Source organism: Vigna umbellata, chromosome 4 (genome assembly GCF_029865625.1).
Source record: "Vigna umbellata cultivar VRB3 chromosome 4, Vumbellata_1.0, whole genome shotgun sequence".
NCBI classification, from domain to species: Eukaryota; Viridiplantae; Streptophyta; class Magnoliopsida; order Fabales; family Fabaceae; genus Vigna; species Vigna umbellata.
This window is the reverse complement of record NC_142168.1, coordinates 22,185,747-22,205,750: the sequence shown is the minus strand read 5'-3', so window position 1 is coordinate 22,205,750 and position 20,004 is coordinate 22,185,747. Positions and strand designations below refer to the sequence as shown.

The 20,004-nt window shown below is 33.4% G+C and overlaps 1 pseudogene; it reads right to left on the bottom strand.

Moving 5' to 3' along the window:
* Positions 1-9,143: 9,143 nt before the first annotated feature.
* LOC148199578 (receptor-like protein EIX1) lies at positions 9,144-11,233 on the bottom strand (annotated as a pseudogene).
* Positions 11,234-20,004: the final 8,771 nt, after the last annotated feature.

Below are 20,004 nucleotides of genomic sequence, written 5' to 3'. Positions count from 1 at the left end.
TGTTCTTTTCTACCTTCATCTCTTGCATGTGATTAAGAGGGTTCATGTATTAACTAGTTTTACGTTAATTTACTTTAGAAAATTTTTGCCTTAAACTTAATCAGAGTAAGATGGTATGAATTACATTGAAATTCGATTGTAAGTTGAAGAATTCATAGCACGACATGAATTTCTTTTGTCACTTGGCAAATAATCTATTAATTATTAAATTTCTTGATAATTCATTTTAAAATATTTCAGATTCTTTTTAAAATATTTAAAAAGAACTTGGGTTAGCCGAACCTAATAACAACTAAAGAGGACACTCTCAAATGTTAGTTATAACTTTCAAGTGAATTACTTGTGGCATATCAGCAGAGTACACTATTTGATAAAATGTGATAGAATATGATTCAAAAAGGAAGAATCATTCCTCTGTTCTTTCTGCGATTACAATTCAACAGAATTAGCACTTCCAGAACTTCCAGAACTATGAGTTATGTGTAACTCTAGCAGAATAATTATCTCACACATTAGAAATGACGATCAAGTGTTTTACAAGAATAGTAGTTTCTACAACTTACAATGAAGACTATGATTTTTCGCAAACTTAACTCTTTGATCTTGAATTTATGAAATAAGGTTTTGTATTTGAGTTCCAATTGTACCAAACTGGAATTGTGAGCAAGTATTATGATTTTAAACCATAAAAGAAATAGATATATAAATTGAAAAACCACAAGAATTTTTTAAAAATTCAAAATATATATGACTAATTGTTTTGGGATCTCCACAACAACCTTTAGTTTTGAGATTAAGTGCATAAATGTAATTATTGTTAGTGCAAAATACAAATTATGTACAAAAACTTAATTGTTTGATTTAACCAATGTGCAACTACACTTACTTCAATGTTACTTTTTTATTCCAAAGTATTAATAGTTAGTAAACACATTTTAAAACTATAATTAATAAACAAATACAATAAATACAACGCACAAAGTAATAAGTCTATATATCAAAGCTCATATGTCTGTATATTACAACGGGTACAGGAAAAAATTTACCTATACAAGAGTTTGCATAAAACACTAATAAAAAAAACGACAATATTAAATTGTTTATAATTCATTCAAAAAATTACATATATACATGTTTTTCTTTTCATTTTATTTTCAAATAGTTTATAAAATATTCATTATCTACATAACATTTGAACATATTTAAATCTCTTCTCAATATGACATCCTTAAAATATACGTCATGCATATATAATAAAGACGTCATTTAATTATAATAATAGAAAGCAGTTGGAATCATATGACAAAGTATAGAGAGTTACAGTCACCTTAGAAAGCTAGGAATTCAAACATGAGGTACTAAAGTCTTCCAGAATAACATAGGTTCTACAAATACAGTTTTAAAACGCATAATTCAAAGTACAAATATCCTAATGATACTAGGATTCAGCATTCTCTTCCTCCAAGGCTTGCTCCAAGGGTTCCTCTTTGACATATGCTCCCATCCAAGTGGATGATCATCGCAAGAAGAAACATACACAAACAACACGAACAAAAACAAGCAAGGTGATCTAATCATATAAAAAGCATACAATATGACAAGATGAGCATGCAAGAATTAAATTGAATCAAGCAGGGTAACACACATCCTAACATGTTACGTTCTAGACTTGACTCGTCTGGACTTTAGAATGATAGTCGAGCTATGACGAGTCTTGCACTCGTGGTGGCTTATGAAACTTGGGCTCCCCCACCCTACCACACTCACGAGGTTAGCCTGTTCCGGGCCTTGAGGCATATTGGAAGCCCCCAAGACTAAGACCTCTTGCTACTCCTCACCACATGGTTCAATCCTCTCTACATGAGAAGAAAGGCCATTGAAGTTTCAGGATGACCCCCAAGACTGAGCTCTTACTTTCATTCTAAACACTAAGAATTTGACCAAGAGATCCTACACCGATGGAACTTGGTTTACAACTTGTATCATCTTACCACCACTTATACCCATACACTTTTTGCTACCATCCACATACTTGTTTGAATATCACAATACAGTACTATAGATGCAAGGAAATACTTCACCAATCAACCAAAGGACACCCTAATCAAACGTAGCATAAGATGTACTTAAAGAACCAGACCCAACACTTGTCGCACAGCGCACCACCCTCGCATGGCGGGACTAGCACAATTCGCATAGCGCACCCACCCAGGTCGCCTTGCGAATTAAGTCTGAATAAGCATCAGACTTTGGGTCTCTCGCATAGCGCACCCAGGTCGCTATGCGAAAGTCCAAACAGAGACCAACCCCCCTAAAGCTCTCGCTATGCGCCTCACTCGCCCTTCGAATTAAATGGGCAGTGGTCCTAGACCACCACTAGTCGCATAGCGACAGGACTCGCCAGGCAAGTCCACAACTAGAGAGTAGCACACTCTGGTAATTCGCACAGTGCACCAGCTCGCACAGCGAATTACTCAGACAGTGAGCACCCTCTACAGGGTCTCGCTATGCGAGACAGCTCGCATAGCGACTCTACATCATCTGCAAAACTCGAATTTTGCATAATCACACACTCACACCAACACTTACCATTTCTAGGCCTCTTGGCCAACTTCTAAAGTCTCTACTGGTTGATATAAACCTAATTAAACTTATCTAATTGATTTTACTCATTTCTACAGTGATTATTAAGTGATTAAGACCCGAACTCCTTCTTAGAACACTAGTTTTCTCAACTTAGGGACTCAATTCTAATTCTACTATATGTAGCCTATTCTAAACCAGTTTTATGATCTCAACAAGTCACAATTGACTTGCCTAAGATGTCCCAACAGCCCAGCTATGCCCAGAACCCCTACTTCCCAACATCACTACCTCACTTCCTCTCCATTGATCCAAAATCCTCAGAGAATGCTAATTATTCTATCCCTTCACTGTTACAGCATGTCTCTCAGCCCAAACACTTCAACATAGACATTTCAGAAATTAAATACATCCCAAAACAATTTACATACATAAAATCCAATTTCACAATCATTCAACCCACCACAGACAACTAAGTCTTTCTGATTCAAAACATAATATCAATAGCACAACAGTAGAAGACTCAACATACTATTCATGCAACCAAATTAAAGAAAACATATCCGAGCTCCCCTTACCTTGTGGCTATAAGCGCAACACTACTCAGAACAGTAGCAACCCCAACAGTGCCTTACACCGCTAGCACACAGTATAACCCTACAAATCCACTAAAGTGGAGACAAACACAGCTCTTAGAGCTAGAATAGGCAGAAAATAAAAAAGGAGCACTATCAGTTGCATGCAATAGTAAAGTTGCATGCCCTAGGTTCAAGAAGAATGGAGAAACTGACTTACCCGTCCAAAGCGGAAACTAATCGGATGGAAGGGAAGCTCTCAACTCCGTGAGCGAAAGAACACCACCTAGTTGAAAATCCAATGGTTACAATGTGTGTAAGGGTAGAGAGAAGGCAGAGCAAGAAGGAGAAGAAGGTAACTGAGTTTAGAGAGAGAGAGAGAGAGATTGGCTACTGAAATTTGAGTTGGGAAAAATGAGACCCTTTTCTAAGGTCATTGTGCCCTTAGCCCTTTGGGCCAAGCTGCCCCAACATAGGGCCCAATAGCCTTACATTTTTCAGGCTCTTACACTCAATGCTTATATATATATATATATATATATATATATATATATATATATATATATATATATATATATATATATATATATATCTGTGTGTGTGTGTGTGTGTGTGTGTGTGTGTGCGCGCGTGTGTGTGTGTGTGAGGAATGAAGTCCCACATTAGTGGGAACTTGTAAAGGGGTATGGCTTGGTGGCTATAAAAGAAACCCCTTGCCCCCTTTGTTATATATCTCATTCTCTCCTTTGTTCTCTCCTTTCTTGTATTCTCATAATTTTGAGAAGTTTTGTATTGAAAGAGAGAGGTGCTATAAATTTCTTCCACTAGTATAAAATTTCCTTTTTTGCCTATTGTTAGTATTTTCTCTTCTCTATTTAAGTTGTGTGTGCTTGTGCTGTATGTGTGATACCCAACAGTGGTATCAGAGCTATAGGTTTGTATTCCGTTGCTATTGTCATTAGAATAGTGTTGGTAAAATTCTGAGTATGCACTGTGGTTGTGGTTTAATCCGATCTTCCGCATCAAAAAAGAGTTATTACTAGAAATGTTTGGTAGTGTGAAAGTACTGTCTGGGAAAGTTCTGGCTATGAAAGATTTGGTACTTAAGAGTGTCCATTTATGACCCACCTCTCTTTCCTGGGAACTTCTTGGTGTGTTACTTCACGTTTTACCTGTGTTGTTCCAGTAAACAATACTATTCGTAGTGAGAAGTGCATAAGCCAATATTTTAGAAATTATGACAACAAAATACGAGATAGAGAGGTTCAATGGGAACAATTTCTCGTTGTGGAAATTGAAGATAAAGGCAATTTTGAGAAAGGACAACTGCATAGCTGCAATTGAAGGAAAACCCGCAGAAATGACGGAGCAGAAGTGGAAAGAAATTGGCAACAACACCATCGCGAATTTGCACCTATCAATGGTAGATTCAGTGTTATCCAATGTGGCGGAGAAAGAAACAGCAAGGGAGATTTGGGATGCCCTCATAAAATTATATGAGGTGAAGTCTCTTCACACAAGAATATTCTTGAAGAGGAAACTATACACTCTTTGGATGAGTGAGTCCACAACGGTAACGGACCACATCAACCATCTGAACACTCTGTTTGCCCAACTATCAACGGCAGATTTCAACATAGTTGAAAATGAATGCACGAAGCTTCTACTGCAGAGTTTACCAGACTCGTATGGTCAACTCATCATCAATATTACGAATAATAATACTAAAGGCTGTTTACACTTTGAGGATGTTGCAGGAGCAATTCTTGAAGAAGAATCCAAGCAGAGGAACAAAGAAGACATTCTGGAAAGTTCAAAGGAAACACAAGCTTTGGTGATGATGAGAGGAAGATCAACGAAATATGGGTCTAGTGGGAGTCAGTCCCATGATAGATCTCAAAGTAAGAAGCATCTCAAATGCTACAATTGTGGCAAAAGGAGGCATGTCAAGAAAGAATGTTGGCACGAGAAGAGTGGAAGAAAGAACTCTGATGCATCAACCTCGCAAGGTTGTATGGCAAATACGAATGAAGATATTCTATGAGAAAGAGGGGAGATCTGGTAAGTCATAAAAGCTTAGAAGATCATGACATGTGCGTATGGGAGATACGTTGTAGAAAGCTAATGCAATGGTTGCATTAACAAGTCAAGAAGAAACTATGTTGACGTGACATCGTACTTGGACATATGTCAAAGTGAAGTTTGCAAGGCGGAACGTAATATGTACTCGGACTTAAGAAGGTTGTTTTACCTTTATGCGAGCATTGTGTGATAAGCCAACAACATAGATCGAAGTTTGCAAGTTTGACTACCAGAAAAGAAAACACAAGAAGACTTGGTTCATTCTGATGTAAGGGAATCACCGGAGTTATTCCTAGGAGGAGCAAAGTTTATTCCAGGAGTTTGTGGGTGTATCACATCAAGAGGAAGTCAAATGTGTTGTTATTACCAGTTCAAGGAAACCAAAGCACGAGTAGAGCTTGAAACTGGGGAAATAATTAAGTGTTTGGGCTATGCTAACAATATAAAGGGGTATTGCCTGTGAGTTCCACCGCTCACAAGGTTATTGTTAAGAAGGAATGAAATGATGCTCCAACCAGAAGGCTTTGAAGAACAAGAAAACTTGGTTTACAGGTTGAACAAATCTTTATACGGTTTAAAGCAGGCGCCAAGGTGTTGGTATAAGAGATTTGATTCCTTTATCATTAGCCTCGGATACAACAAACTAAGTTCAGACCATTGTACATACAATAAGAGGTTTGAGGATAATGATTTATCATTTTGTTGTTGTATGTGGATGACATGTTGGTGGTAGGCCCCAACAAAGCTCTAATCCAAGAACTGAAGGCACAATTGGCTAGGGAGTTTGATATTAAAGGACTTGGAACCGGTAAACAAGATTTTAGGGATGCAAATTCACCGAGATAGAAAAAGATAGGAAGATTTGGCTTTCTCAGAAGTAAAACTTACTGAAAGTCTTGCGGCGCTTCAACATGCGAGAGTGCAAGCCAATTTTACCCCATCTCCTATCAATTATCCTCAAGTATGAGTCCTAGCAGTGAAGTGGAGAGGATGGAAAAGTCTCGAGTACCGTATGCATCGGTGGTGGACAGCCTTATAATTGCTATGATGCGTACAAGACCAGACATTGCACAAGCAGTGAGAGTGGTTAGTATGTTCGTGGTAGGTTTAGGTGGAGAGCAGTAAAATATTGATCAGGTGTTGCATTGCGTTTCGGAGAATCAAAATTAGGTGTCAAAGGTTATTGGCATATTTACGTTAATTCGATTCTACTGAAGTTTATCAGAAGAACAAGCAACACGAAGGCAAAGATGGTGTGAAGATTTGATTAGTTTCATCAAAATCTTCAAGTGGGAGATTGTGAGGAATGAAGTCCCACATTGGTGGGAACTTGTAAAGGGGTATGGCTTGGTGGCTATAAAAGAAACCCTTGCCCCCTTTGTTATATATCTCATCCTCTCCTATTCTCTCATTTCTTGTATTCTCATAATTTTGAGAAGTTTTGTATAGAAAGAAAGAGGTGCTGTAAATTTTTTTACTAGTATAAAATTTCCTCTTTTGCCTATTGTCAGTATTTTCTCTTCTCTATTTAAGTTGTGTGTGCTTGTGCTGTATGACTGATACCCAACATTATTACTATTTTATGATCTAATTTAAATTGTGAAAAAGACTAATAATAAAAATATTTGAGGAATAAAAATATTATTTTAAAAAGTATAGTAATTTTATACTATACGTTTTTATGCATTAATAATCACTATTATCCTACTTTTTACTATTTATAAGTCTATATAAAATAATAGATTTTACTTGTATTAATTTCTAAACAAATAAAAGATCACACTAGTTCTAAATGAAATAAATAACTACTATGCATTTACACTGCATTATAATTAAAATATAACAACCCAAGAAAATATAAATTTCTTACTACTATTCATTCAAACACTATAACAACCCAAGAAAATATAAATTTCTTACAAGAGTTCTTGCAAATTTAGTATAAAAGACTATAGGTTGAGAGCAAACATACATAAACATATTATAATAGTGTAGTTATACTTTTGAAATAAACAATTGTAATCTATCTTAATTGGTGTTGACTTAATATTTTTTAACATAGACTTTGAAACCATATATCTCTTTGAACTGAGTAGGTTTATATATCCCTAGTTAATAAATAAAAATAAAGCATATGTAAGTAAAAAAATATAACTAAAAATGTGAATCATCGTATATTTTTACATGTTAAAAAACTTCTTTAAAATCTTGTATTGTATTAATATTTTTTTCTCAATGGATCAAGATAATGAATTATCTCCATTTTAAGATTGATTTCGAGCAAGATCTAATGTTGGCTAAAATTTGAAATGAATAAAAAAATTTACATTTCCTGCATCTAACTTTGAAAATAATACATTGTTAATGAAGTTGGAAAGAAAGGTATTATCCTGTATTGATAGGTGCAAGAAGAAACTTATCAATCACTCTCTTATCAAGAAAAATAATAACTATTTTTTGTATTCTTTCTTTCATTGGTACGTAGTTCATATGTTGTTATTTTGGTTGATAAAAAAAAACTCCTTATGATTTGGCTTAATAAAACTTTTGATATAGGTATTTTAAAAAGGAAAAATATAAGAATATATTAGTAATATTAAAAAGCTATTAATAAAAAAAACAAAGTTAATGATAAAAAGTAGTATATTGTACTCAACATATATAAAATTGTAATTGCACTTATCTATACATAATCAATAACTTCTTCGATAATTTCTGTATTAACAATTTCTTTATGTTCATCTGATCCAAGTATGTCTTTTTCCATTTTTATTGGGGAAAGTGACTCTACAAGTTTTAATTTCATGTACGAAGAAGGATAATTGCACCATTAAAAAAGATTGGGATGAATATTATACAATTAAACACAATAAACATGTTTAATGATCATTTTTCCTAGACATTTCCTTTTAAGAAGAAGGAGAAATTCATTTTTATTATTGATGTTTTTTAGATAAAGTAGAATCCTAAAACATTATAAATTAAACAAGTTAGCTTGATAAAATATCTTAAAAAATAATTATAAATTAATATAATTGTATAAGCATGTCAACAATCCATAAGATATTTATTAGCTAGGCCGCCAATCTTCTTAGTCGGGTTGCGGAGCTTATCTGGCAAAGTTGTTGAGCTGATCCGGTCAAGCTACGGTGTTTATTATGGGAACTCTTGTACTAGTATTAGCTAGCCTAGTTTTGAATGGAGAAACACCAAGTTATGCTCCCTACCGCATCTACATCATCAACAACTTTATCACCTCATTTTAATCCAAAATCTAAAAGCTATTTTTTAAACCGCCACTTCTTATGATGCTTTAGCAGAATTAGACTGCCACTTCTATTTCTAATGTTTAACATAGTCAGACCATGTCAATTCTTTCCACTACATCTTCTTTCATCATTCGAATTTAAAGCTATGTTCGTGTGGCTAATAGAAGGTTCTTTAAAATAAATTATACTTCTGTGAATCAAGTTCCAATTGCTGCTGAGATTAAATCACATACTTAACTTTATAAAATAATAATTACATACATCGATCCAACTATGTGCATATATGACTGTTTACCAATGATCCAGCAGTTGAATCACCATTTGTCATTAAGCCAACATTAGGTTCACATTAATTGCATAGAGAAAAAACATCATGGTGTGAGAATGAAATCTAAAAAGGACATGTGTTTTTATTTAAATTTGGTAAATTAGATTTGGTCAAACTCTTATCTACTTTTGACAACTCTAAACTCAAGATTAAGAAAAAGGACAAATCATACAAAATATATAGAGGAACTATACATTATTTATAAAATCTATATATTATAACTGCTATTGAAAGGAAAAAACGTAAATATGGAATGACTAAGATAATATATAACATCAAGCCTTTATGCTACCTCTTGTAACTGGGAACTTTTACTGTGATCATGCGATAGATATTGTCGGTTAAGTTGTTCAAGAACCTAAAATATAGTTGTCGCCATGGACTATATTGACCAAAATGAAGCCAAAAGTTACACATAAGCCTGTAATGAATCCAAGTATCATACTCACATAAAATGCACGATTAACAACAAAATTTTCATCTTCGTTTGATTCATCAACATTTGCTTCATGTGGTGGTTCCTCTGCGCCACACAATTTGTCAAGTGGCTTCCCACAAAGATTGGAATTGTATTCATAACTTGAAGCCTCAAAACTTTGTAGTTGAGTGCCAATTGGAATTTGCCCTGATAAATTATTATGAAATAAATCCAACATGGTAAGGCGATCAATTTGGGTAAGACTAGTAGGAATTGAACCGAATATCTGGTTTCTTGACAAATCAAGAAATTCAAGTGAGGTTAGAGGGAATTTCTCCTGTCAAATTGTTTCTTGATAAATTTAATGATATGAGCTCAAACAAATCCTCTATCTCAATTGGAATTTCTTCTGATAATTGGTTGCTTGAAAGATCAATGCTTTTCAACAGCAATAGCTCATTGGTTAAGAATATATGACCTGCACCTTTCCATGTCAACAATGAATACAAATCATAGTAGTTCATGTACTTTCCAATCGATCTAATGCTGACAGAATACCCCTGGTGTGTATAATCTGTTAATGAAGTTTTTTGAGTCATTGAAGTAAAATTTTTTAAGCATTTGGGAGTTCTTCCTGATAGACTGTTGAGTGAGAGATCCAAGAGCTGAATGCCTTGAAGGTAACAGAGTTGAACTGGTAAACTTCCAGAGAGGTTATTCTTTCTGAAGCTTAATATTTGCAAATCTTGATATATTTCCCCAATCCAAGAAGGGATACTTCCTGATAATCTATTTTCTCAAGTCAAACATTACTAACTTTATGCAATTCCTTAGGGAGAAAGGGATCTCCTTGGTTAAGCTATTGTTTCTTAGTAGTAATGCTTGAAGTTCAACAAGTGATCCCATTGAAGTAGGAAGCGTTCCTGAAAAATTGTTGTGACTCAAATCTAAATACGCCAATGATTTGAGATAGATTGGTTGTTTGAAAGGTCAAGCTGGCCTAAAGCTTCAACTGTCCCATTTGCACAAAGAAAAGAAGAAAAGTCAGAAAATTTATTTTGAGATAGATCAAGAAATGCTGATCCCCTAAGAAATGGTGGAACAGGGCCTTCAAACTGATTGGATGCAAGGACTACAAAATGAGGAGTAACCTCCAAGGGAAAATTTGGAATTGTACCTTTGAGGTTATTCAATGAAATATTCATTTTTGTCATTCCTTGTATTGCAACTTTACTCCAAAACATTCTGGAACAGAATCTGATATTCCACAGTTAGAAATGTCAAAGAATTTCAATGTCCTTTTGTGTATGGAAACATTTAGGAAAAGTTGGACCTAACTTGCAAGATCTCAACCGTATATAACCCAATTGAAAGGACGGGTCCAGTTTTGGCTAAATTCTAAAGCCAATGAGTTGTCTGATAGATCTAACAACTGCAACTTTGACATATTAACAAAATGAAAGTCACTGATCACACCTCCCAAAGAGTTCAAATTCATTTTGAGAGTCTCCAGCTGAGTAGGAAATCGAATATATTTAGGAATCTTACCATTTAGCCTGTTTTCATCGAGAGATAAAGTTTTTAAAGATGATAATACTGAGAAATCAGAAAGTGTACCCTTGATTTTATTCATTCTCAGTTCTAACTCTTGCAGTGAGGATCTAGCACATCCTGACAAGTTTTGCATTATCAGTGGAAGTTCTTCATTGAAACTGTTATTTGAAAGGTGCAACGAACGTAAAGTACATGTGCTCCCCAATGATTTTGGAACTCCACCTTCCAATGAGTTTGATTCAAGTGATAGAGACTCCAACTGAGGTGGAAATTTGCTACTATCAGGTATCTTTCCACTCAACCGGTTCACAGAAAGATCCAATATTTTCAAATTGGAGAACATTGAAAAGTCAGGTAAGGAGCGAGTCATTTGATTGTAACTTAGATAAAACTCTCGTAATGAGTTCCTCACACAGCCACCACAGATAAGTTATTAACGATTGATGAAAGGTCTTCAGTCGTATTGTTTCCATAATTTGATTTTACATGGCCCGTTTTAATTAAGTGTTTTATTTCATTTGTTACTTTTAAATGAAAAAACTATAAAATAAGTTTTAGGGTTTAATTGGGGCTTTTTTTTATATTGGAGAATTTTTAAAACTGATGTCAAATACGACACGATCGATGGTATTTTCATTAATATAAAAGAATATATTACATCCGTTACGCAAAGAACAAATGTAATATTTATCTTTTCCAATACCTTATTGTTTGGCACTGTCACTAGTTCCTCCCTCGGTGACCCTTCCCTTAATCGTAGTTCATGTTAATTTGTCTATTAAAACATTTGCAAATAAGCATTCGTTACTAACAATTTCCACAGTAATTCATTATTATTGGTTGTGTAAGTTATAGGGAATTCCTCTTTAATATTTTGGAAATTCAATCGGAGAAGCATTCATGATTCGCAATAACGCTAATATGACAAGATTTATCTCACCATTTTGAAACTTTTAATTCTTTTGTTTGTTTATCTATCATCTACTTAATCTGCCCTTTCTATCACTTTAAGCATCGTATATTATGCTAGTTAAAAGGATTCATTTTCAGGTCACTCTTCAATATAAATTTATAGGTGCTAACACTAAGAAAATGATTTTTAATTAATAAAATAAATAAAATGGTACTTATTGTTCAAACCAAGTTTCGATGAGTGTAATGGGTGAGAATTATTTTATAATCTATGGATTATTTATTGCTACTATTAGTAAACATGGCATGGGTGCACCTATTGCAATAATTCATTGTTAAGAATCTTTGAATTTTTGGACATGATTTGAATTCACACAGTATGTGTAATAAGGCATATATAGTAATTATTTCATTCAGAAACTCAAATTCGACCTCAGAACTTGCTTTCGACTTTGATTTAAGTGTTTTTTTTGTTTATGATAAATTAACCAAATTCTTTAAAGAACTTCTAGATTTTGGATTTTTTTGAATAAAGTTGACTGGAACAATTGCATGTAGTTATTGGAATATTATTTCTTTCGCTTTCTTTATTTTTATTATTATTATTGTGATATTGCAGATCAAGCGGTGGTGATAGTAAACGTGCTTCTTTTTTCTTCCTTTATCTTATTATCTCACATATTGATTGTTTTGTTTGTCATTTTATTTTTCCCGTTTCCTCCTCTATTTTTCGTTTCCATTACCTTATCACGAGTACAAAAATGGTTTTTTATACTTGTTAAAAAAGTTTTTTATACCTATTTTTGAGTAGGTATAGAAGCAAGGGGTATAAAAAGTTTACGATTTTTTATACTGTAAAAAAACAAGACTTTTTATACCTGATGTGACTTTGACCGGTGTAAAAAGTGATGTTTTTTTTTAAATATTTTATTTGTATATACTATTATCCATATTTAGACCTGCATAAGATTCAATCCCAGAATACAGTTTAAATAATTAATAACAAGTAAAATAATCAATATTGTTTTCATTAACACATCAAAAAGTAATATTTACATAACAAAGTTCCTAACTATATTTACCTAACATAAGTACTTAACATATTACACATAAAATAGTTCCTAAACTCAAAATGTAATATTGAAACATCCAATCATTTACAAATGGTGGTTAAAAGAAATGCAGTTCATTGCTCCCGAACATCCTTTATAACATGTTGTTTCATTGGAGACGTGTCATCAAATATCTACACAATGAAGACTTATTGAAGATAAATATTGTCATGTGATGTCTTCTGTTAATCAGTAATTAAACCTTTGAGAGAAGGATCTATTGAAATAATAGTTATATTTTATGGATTAATTTAGAAAAGTTAAAAAAAAAACAGTTTCCTTCAAACACTTATTTTATATAGTACAATTTTTCCTCCTATTTATGGTAAAAAAAAAGAAGGAAGGAAAGGTTTCATTATCTTCCTTGAGGAGGTGTAGAGATAGCCTAAAAAATTGAGGGATCCCAAAATGTCATTACTCTTTTATACTGGAAGTTCAAAGTCAAAGGTGGTTAAGGTAATATATATTAAGGAAATATATATTTATTCATTTTTGTAGGTTTCTTTCAAACATTCAACGCATACAACAATTACAGAAGTATTTTTTATTTTGGTATAAAATATTATTTTAAGCATTTTAAATAATATACTTCCATTGTTTTGAAGTTATAAAACTTGTTACATAACTAACTATCTTAAACTTAAACCTTGTTATATCTCTATTTCATCATGATGTAAGAGAACTTAGGCTTTGGAAATCAACTACATCTAAAAGGAGAGTTACATTTGTTACAACTAGATTGTCAACTACTCTCTTAATCCTTTGTAAACAAAGTACATAGTGTAAGAATTTATTGATAAAATTAAGATAACCAATTGATGGGAATGTTTAACTATTGACTTAGGTCTTTCTTTGCAATTGACAAATTGAGATTTTAATTTATTATCAAGATATTTTTAATCTTCTGACGTATGACTATTCTTTTATAGCAGTTTAAATTTTGGACTGGTATATTTGTTATTTAATTTTAATTTATTAATATATCAGTTTTAATTTTATATCAGTTTAAATTAGATGGTTATATCAAGAAAATAACATCTCTAACAACTAATAAAACTTTTGCATTTTCAAGTATTTCTTTGGCAAACGATAAGCAGTAGATTAATTCGACCAGATTTGGCATTAAGTACATGAAACCATAATATATGAAGGTACAAGCTACCAACAGTAAACTCAGAATTACCCTATAGAAGAATAAATAACCAGGAAATACACTCTGTAGTATCACCGAGTACTCATATATCAAAAGAAATATCACAACATAAAATATGAGCACATTGCTTACAAGGTAAGGAGAATGCTTGACCCTTGAGCTTGTGTTTTAACAGAAGCTTTCGAACATTTTCATCTGGTAAAGGTACGTATATTCTCTTTACCTAGTAAATTAACAGCGAACCCAAAAAGTGTAAGTAGAGAAGCAACATGTATGGTTCAAAGATATTAGTTTAAAATCAGCGTCCATCCATGGCATACAATCATGCACAAATTTCAATGGGAATAAATGACATATCTCTTGAAAAATATAATTCAATATGTTCTAACGCTTCTTTTTTTGAAGACTAGTTTTCCACAAAACATTTCAGAAATGTTGTTGGAGGAATCTTAACAGAGAGCATAAGTCTGGGATAAAGAAACAAATGAATGCCACATTGACATGCAAATAGAAACTCCCTACAAATATAAAACCAATTTCTAGAGTCTAACCTATGCCTCAAGGTACGTACAAGATAATACTGATTATTAGAACAGAAGTTTATCGTATACTAAATGCAGACATGTTAATTAACAAAGGTATACAAGCAAAATAAAATTATCTATAAATGGGTTTCGATTTCATACAGAATTTTATGATCACCTCATTTCTTAACCTATTACTAGGGTTGGGCACAGTTCAATAAAAAACTGTAAACTATAGTTAATCTATACTATTTGGTACTTAAAAAACTTAAACTATTTGTACTAAAAACCAATTATATTGTTTAACAGTTCAGTTTAAAAATACTGAACTTAGTGTATAGTTAACTGTGAACTGTACAATTAATTGTGAACTGTGATTTATGTCATTTTCTATCATAGTGGTTTAGGTCATTTTTATGATGGGTTTAGGAAACACCCTGCAATGATGCTCTGTTCCATGGAGAAACATGATGTAGTGACAGAGTTTTGGGTGGGTCAGCTTGGATGGGATAGTTCTGTGTTTATTGTGTACCCTTGGTTGTTTAGGTACAATTTGAAGAAACGACTCGTTTTGAGGGCTTTGGTTCTGCAACATCTTCTCTCCAGAGGACTGGTGAAGAAGGATGCTAGCATCTTCACACCATTACGCAGATGACATAATGTTTGTGTGGATAAATTATTTTATTATTTTTTGTTTCTACCAAATTAATATTATTGTGGCGTATATTAATTAATTATGGGAATTTTACTTTATCGTGTTTTATTTTCTTCCGCAGTTTATTGATTTATGTCTTTGGGAAGAGTTTAGTGTTGATGAGTTGTCATGAATTAATTGAACATGGAATATAGTTAATTGAATTGCAGTGTGATAAACTAAAAACTAATTAACTGAACTGTACTGCAGTATAATTAAACCAGAAAATAGTTCAATTCAGTTATTTTGAACTATTTTTTAGTTCAGTACAGTTTTTCTGAACTGGTTTATAGTTAACTATAAATTTGTACAGTGCAGTGCAGTACAATGCACTTTGCCCACCACTACCTATTACAAGGTATATAGTATAAATCAGATCACCTTATTTTGCACCAGATCTTAACAGAACCATCTTTTGCTGCTGCAAAATAATGGCTCTGACACACCACTATTCTGCAGCAGACACACTGGGGTAGATGGAAAAAGTAAATACTTTTATATATGTGTCTATTATATATCAAATATTTGGTTTTTATTTAAAATATGTATTTTTATGATGTATATACCAACACAAGTTTGTCTTGCAAAATAAGACTTTGGGTTAAAATACCTTAAGTCTGGGAGCTAAATGTGTAGTCAACAATGCATAACATGACGTGTGACATCGGTACCCAACATAAGTAATGTTGTCTTTAATTAAAAAACCTTAAATTAGGATACACAGAATCTAAAGATACTATTTAGGAAAGTATGCAATCTGATCTAATAATTGTAATAATTATTGTTTTTGTAAATATCGTTAACTTCAGAATGATTTTGTAGGTTCTCTGTCAAGGATCAGCTACATTGGAGAAAATATGCTCTTACAGTTTAATTTTTTCTCTGTGATCCGATTATCAGGGCAAGCTAACAATCTAAACTTTTAAGTATTAGTTTTAATTCTGAAAGTGAAATTGCATTGGTTTTAAATCTGATTTGATGTTTAATTATGAGCTAGTAGCAAGTGCATATCACATAAGCCATGAAATGCTTCAGCATAGTTTGGTTGCAACTCTGAAAACCTCAACATAATTCATTTTAGAAGGAAACCGCGAAAGAAAGAAGGTGAAGTATTATACATTGAAAGATGAATTCTACGAAATATCCATAGGGGAGTGACACTTTAGTAATTCCCTAACAAAATATACTTAACAACTGTTGGATAAAAACAAAAATGGGATCCATCCACATGCCAAAAAGAAGGGTCAATGTTTTCATATACCATATATTGAGGAAGAATGTCTTCCACCTTCACTAAAGCTCCATAAATTGCTTCAATGCACCAACCATGTTTCTTGTCCTTTCTTCCTTCATTCATTATAAAATGAATGCAAAATGTGCAGCAAAACACAACTCACCAAGAATCAAAACGGTGAAGAAAGAATTCAAGAGGAGAAAGAGAGAAAGCCACGGGTACTACCGTGAAGAGAGAAACATCATCGAGAGGTGAAAGACACTGTGTAATAGAACTGAGTGTGCAAAAGAGAGTGTTTTTGTATACCATCCGAGAGGGTGAGATTTATTGAGAGATCCTCAGAGAGTGAGAGAAACACTGTAATCCTACTTTCATAGTGGAGATAATTTTCTGGACTAGGTCCCGTGGTTTTTTCTGAGAGGATTTTCCACGTTAAAATTTTCGGTGTTATTTTTCCCTACGCATACACTTTTATTTTTACGCTTCCGCATAGTGCCCATTTTGGGTTAGCAGAGGAGGGAACAAATACCGCTGTTTCCCAACAACAACCCACATATTAATGGTTAAGATGGGATGCTAGCATTTTGCTGAAACCAGATGCAACAAAAGGTTGCTCATAGTAAACTCCTAAAATATTAGCTTCTTTGCTTTTAACAAAGCCTTCCATAATGAACTGTCATAATGCTAACTCTCCCAATATATAGAGGCCAAGAATGGATTTATATTTCAGAGTGAAAACACAATGATGCTCACTAGGAATCTGAAAAAGATGATTATGAAGAAAATGACTGGCTTAGAATTCAACAATAAAATGTACATGTGCTTGGAAAATGTGAATGGAAGTGGAAATCTAGAAGTTTCCTAATTAAGTTTACTGAACTTCCACGAGTATATTTGTTTGTGGCAACAACAAACCCTGTTCTTGAACCACCCATCATCACAGCCAACACTGTGTTGTCTCTTCTAGCACACTATTATCCCACCAACAAACTTGCTTGCTATGTTTCTGATGATGATTGTTCCCCTCTTACCTTCTATGTTCTTGTCGAAGCCTCCAAATTTGCTCAGTTTTGGACAAAATTCAACTGAGAGCACCCTTCAGCTACTTCTCCAGCGCTGCCACCATCGACAGTGAACACTTGCCACAATTCAAGCAAGAATGGTCACGAATGAAGGTAACTATACAGTATTGTTATTCCTCTTCAATCAATGAATGATGTCACTTCCATATCCTACTGTAACTGCAGGATATGTATGACAATCTTATCCTCAAAATTCAAGATGTCACAAGGAAACAAATTCCACTACAACTTGATGGAGAATTCACAATTTTCTCTAATACAGAACGAAGAAACCATCCAACCATAATTAAGGTAAATAACACATAGCAGTAAAACATATTCATGCATCTAACCAGATGGGATACATATGCTTTAAAATTCTCATGATACATGTTGTAAAATATATAATTATAACTCTACAAATCCAAATAGCTAAACATACATGGTAGACTTTACTGAAATAAAAAAAATGATTTTCTATTATATACTAATAAGAATAATATTTTAATATATATCGTTGCTTTCTAGAAATCATTCATATATATCTAGAAAATGTGAATGGAAGTGGATTTATATATTTGTAATCATGTTTACAAGGTAATCAAGGAAAGCAATACGCACAGAAGAATCCAATTACTAAACATCAAAGAATTTTAATTAGCCATAATTTTCAAATTAAAAGGAAAAGAATAACATCTAGGAAGCAGATGCAATAAACATATTTTCTCAGGAAAAAGTATAATTAATTAACCATAACATTAAAGCAGCAATAACATAAAAAATACCTCTCTGAGTTGTAAGAGTTGTTCCCTGGTAGCACACGCTCACGACCACCTTCTAACCGTAAATTGAAGCGGCAAAAAGAAACTAAAATACAAAATCTTTGCCTCAGACCCTCAAGAGAACTTGTTTAATCGATGCAAAACCGTGAAGGAACCAAGGAACCCTAGAATGGACCGATTGATCGGTGGAAAAGGGGTTTTAAACGGTGGAAAGGGATTATAATTGGTAGAATGAGATTATAATCGGTGGAAGATGAGGAAGTGCGGGAGAAACCATAACTTGAAAGTGAGGAAGATGCTCTGTGATGGTGAAGGATGAGCTCTCGAGCCACTGAAAGTCAGGAAGACGACGCTGAGAAATGCTCTCTGATGTGCGAAAGAGAAAAAGACGACGTTGAGAAATGTTGCTTTACCCAAATGTGAACAACTTCAAACGCGAAAAAGATGAGAAACACACAGTGAATGAGAAACACGAGCAACTTCAAACGGGAACAAGAGCTTTACCCAACCACCTTAACACGACTGAACAGACAACAATGGTAATCGAAATGAAGTTTTGTAACGGGTGTAAAAAAGTTTTTTATATTTACAAAATTGCCATTATACCACTTTCTATAGCTGCTGAATTTTGATATATAAGTATAAAAGATAGTTATAAAATGTATATTTTCCACTAGTATGTTGTTTTAGTTTGCAGATAGATTGAATGTTGCGAACAATGGCCTCATTCAATGCCTTATAGAGTGTGTCTCTGCTTGCCTTATCTTTCAATGCTTTGCTACTAGAAGACATACGGACCTGAGAACAACTCTGGTAATAGATGCTACCTATGCAACTGGAAGGCCAATTAGGCATATTCTTCAAGGTTAGTAAAACTAGTATTTAGCCGTTGTTATGAGAGTGTTCTTTTTAAATGAACTAGGTAAAACATGTGCTATTCATAAACTGTAAGAGATACACATGAAGGTAAATTATTTAATATCACAAAAACTATATATAACATTAATCTTTTTTGGATTGAATATATATATGTTTCGGTAGATATTTTTGGGACCGAGAGACTAACCTGATGACGTGTCTAGGCCGCTCGCTCGCTTCCAAACTCCTGCTATTGGCCGATCGGTGTTGGCAAAAACCGACAGTCTCCTTCTTGACGAGGGAGGATGTACCTGCAAAAGATACTCCGACGCTCAAGTTAGGTGTGTGATTTGAAGAGCCTCGGCTCTTAGTTGAATATTTAGTGAATGATTATCACTATTGAGTATTTAAGAGTAGCTTAGAGTGAATAATGCGTAAGTGGAACCTACCAGGCTTTCGACCCTGGCTTTGTATTTATAATTTACCTCATGGATCCTGAGCTGATATAAGCCCAATAAAATATAAACAGAATAAGATATAAACAGATTACCTGAAAATCCGGTTGGTTGTTTATAACCTGTTTTTTCAATACCTTTAATTAGATATTCTTTGATTATTTTATCATCTGCTGCACTGTTGACCCAACAATAGCTTAAGTGCTAACCCAATTGCGGCCCAATCTTTGACCTGAGTGGATGGACCGACCGGTCTTAGTCACCAACCGCTCGGTTAATATTTTATACGATACAATATATATATATTTTATTTATAATAAAAAAAAATATAAGTTAAACTAAAATTACAAATAAAAAATAATAAAAAATTAATTAAAAATTAAATATTTATATAAAATATATAATAATCT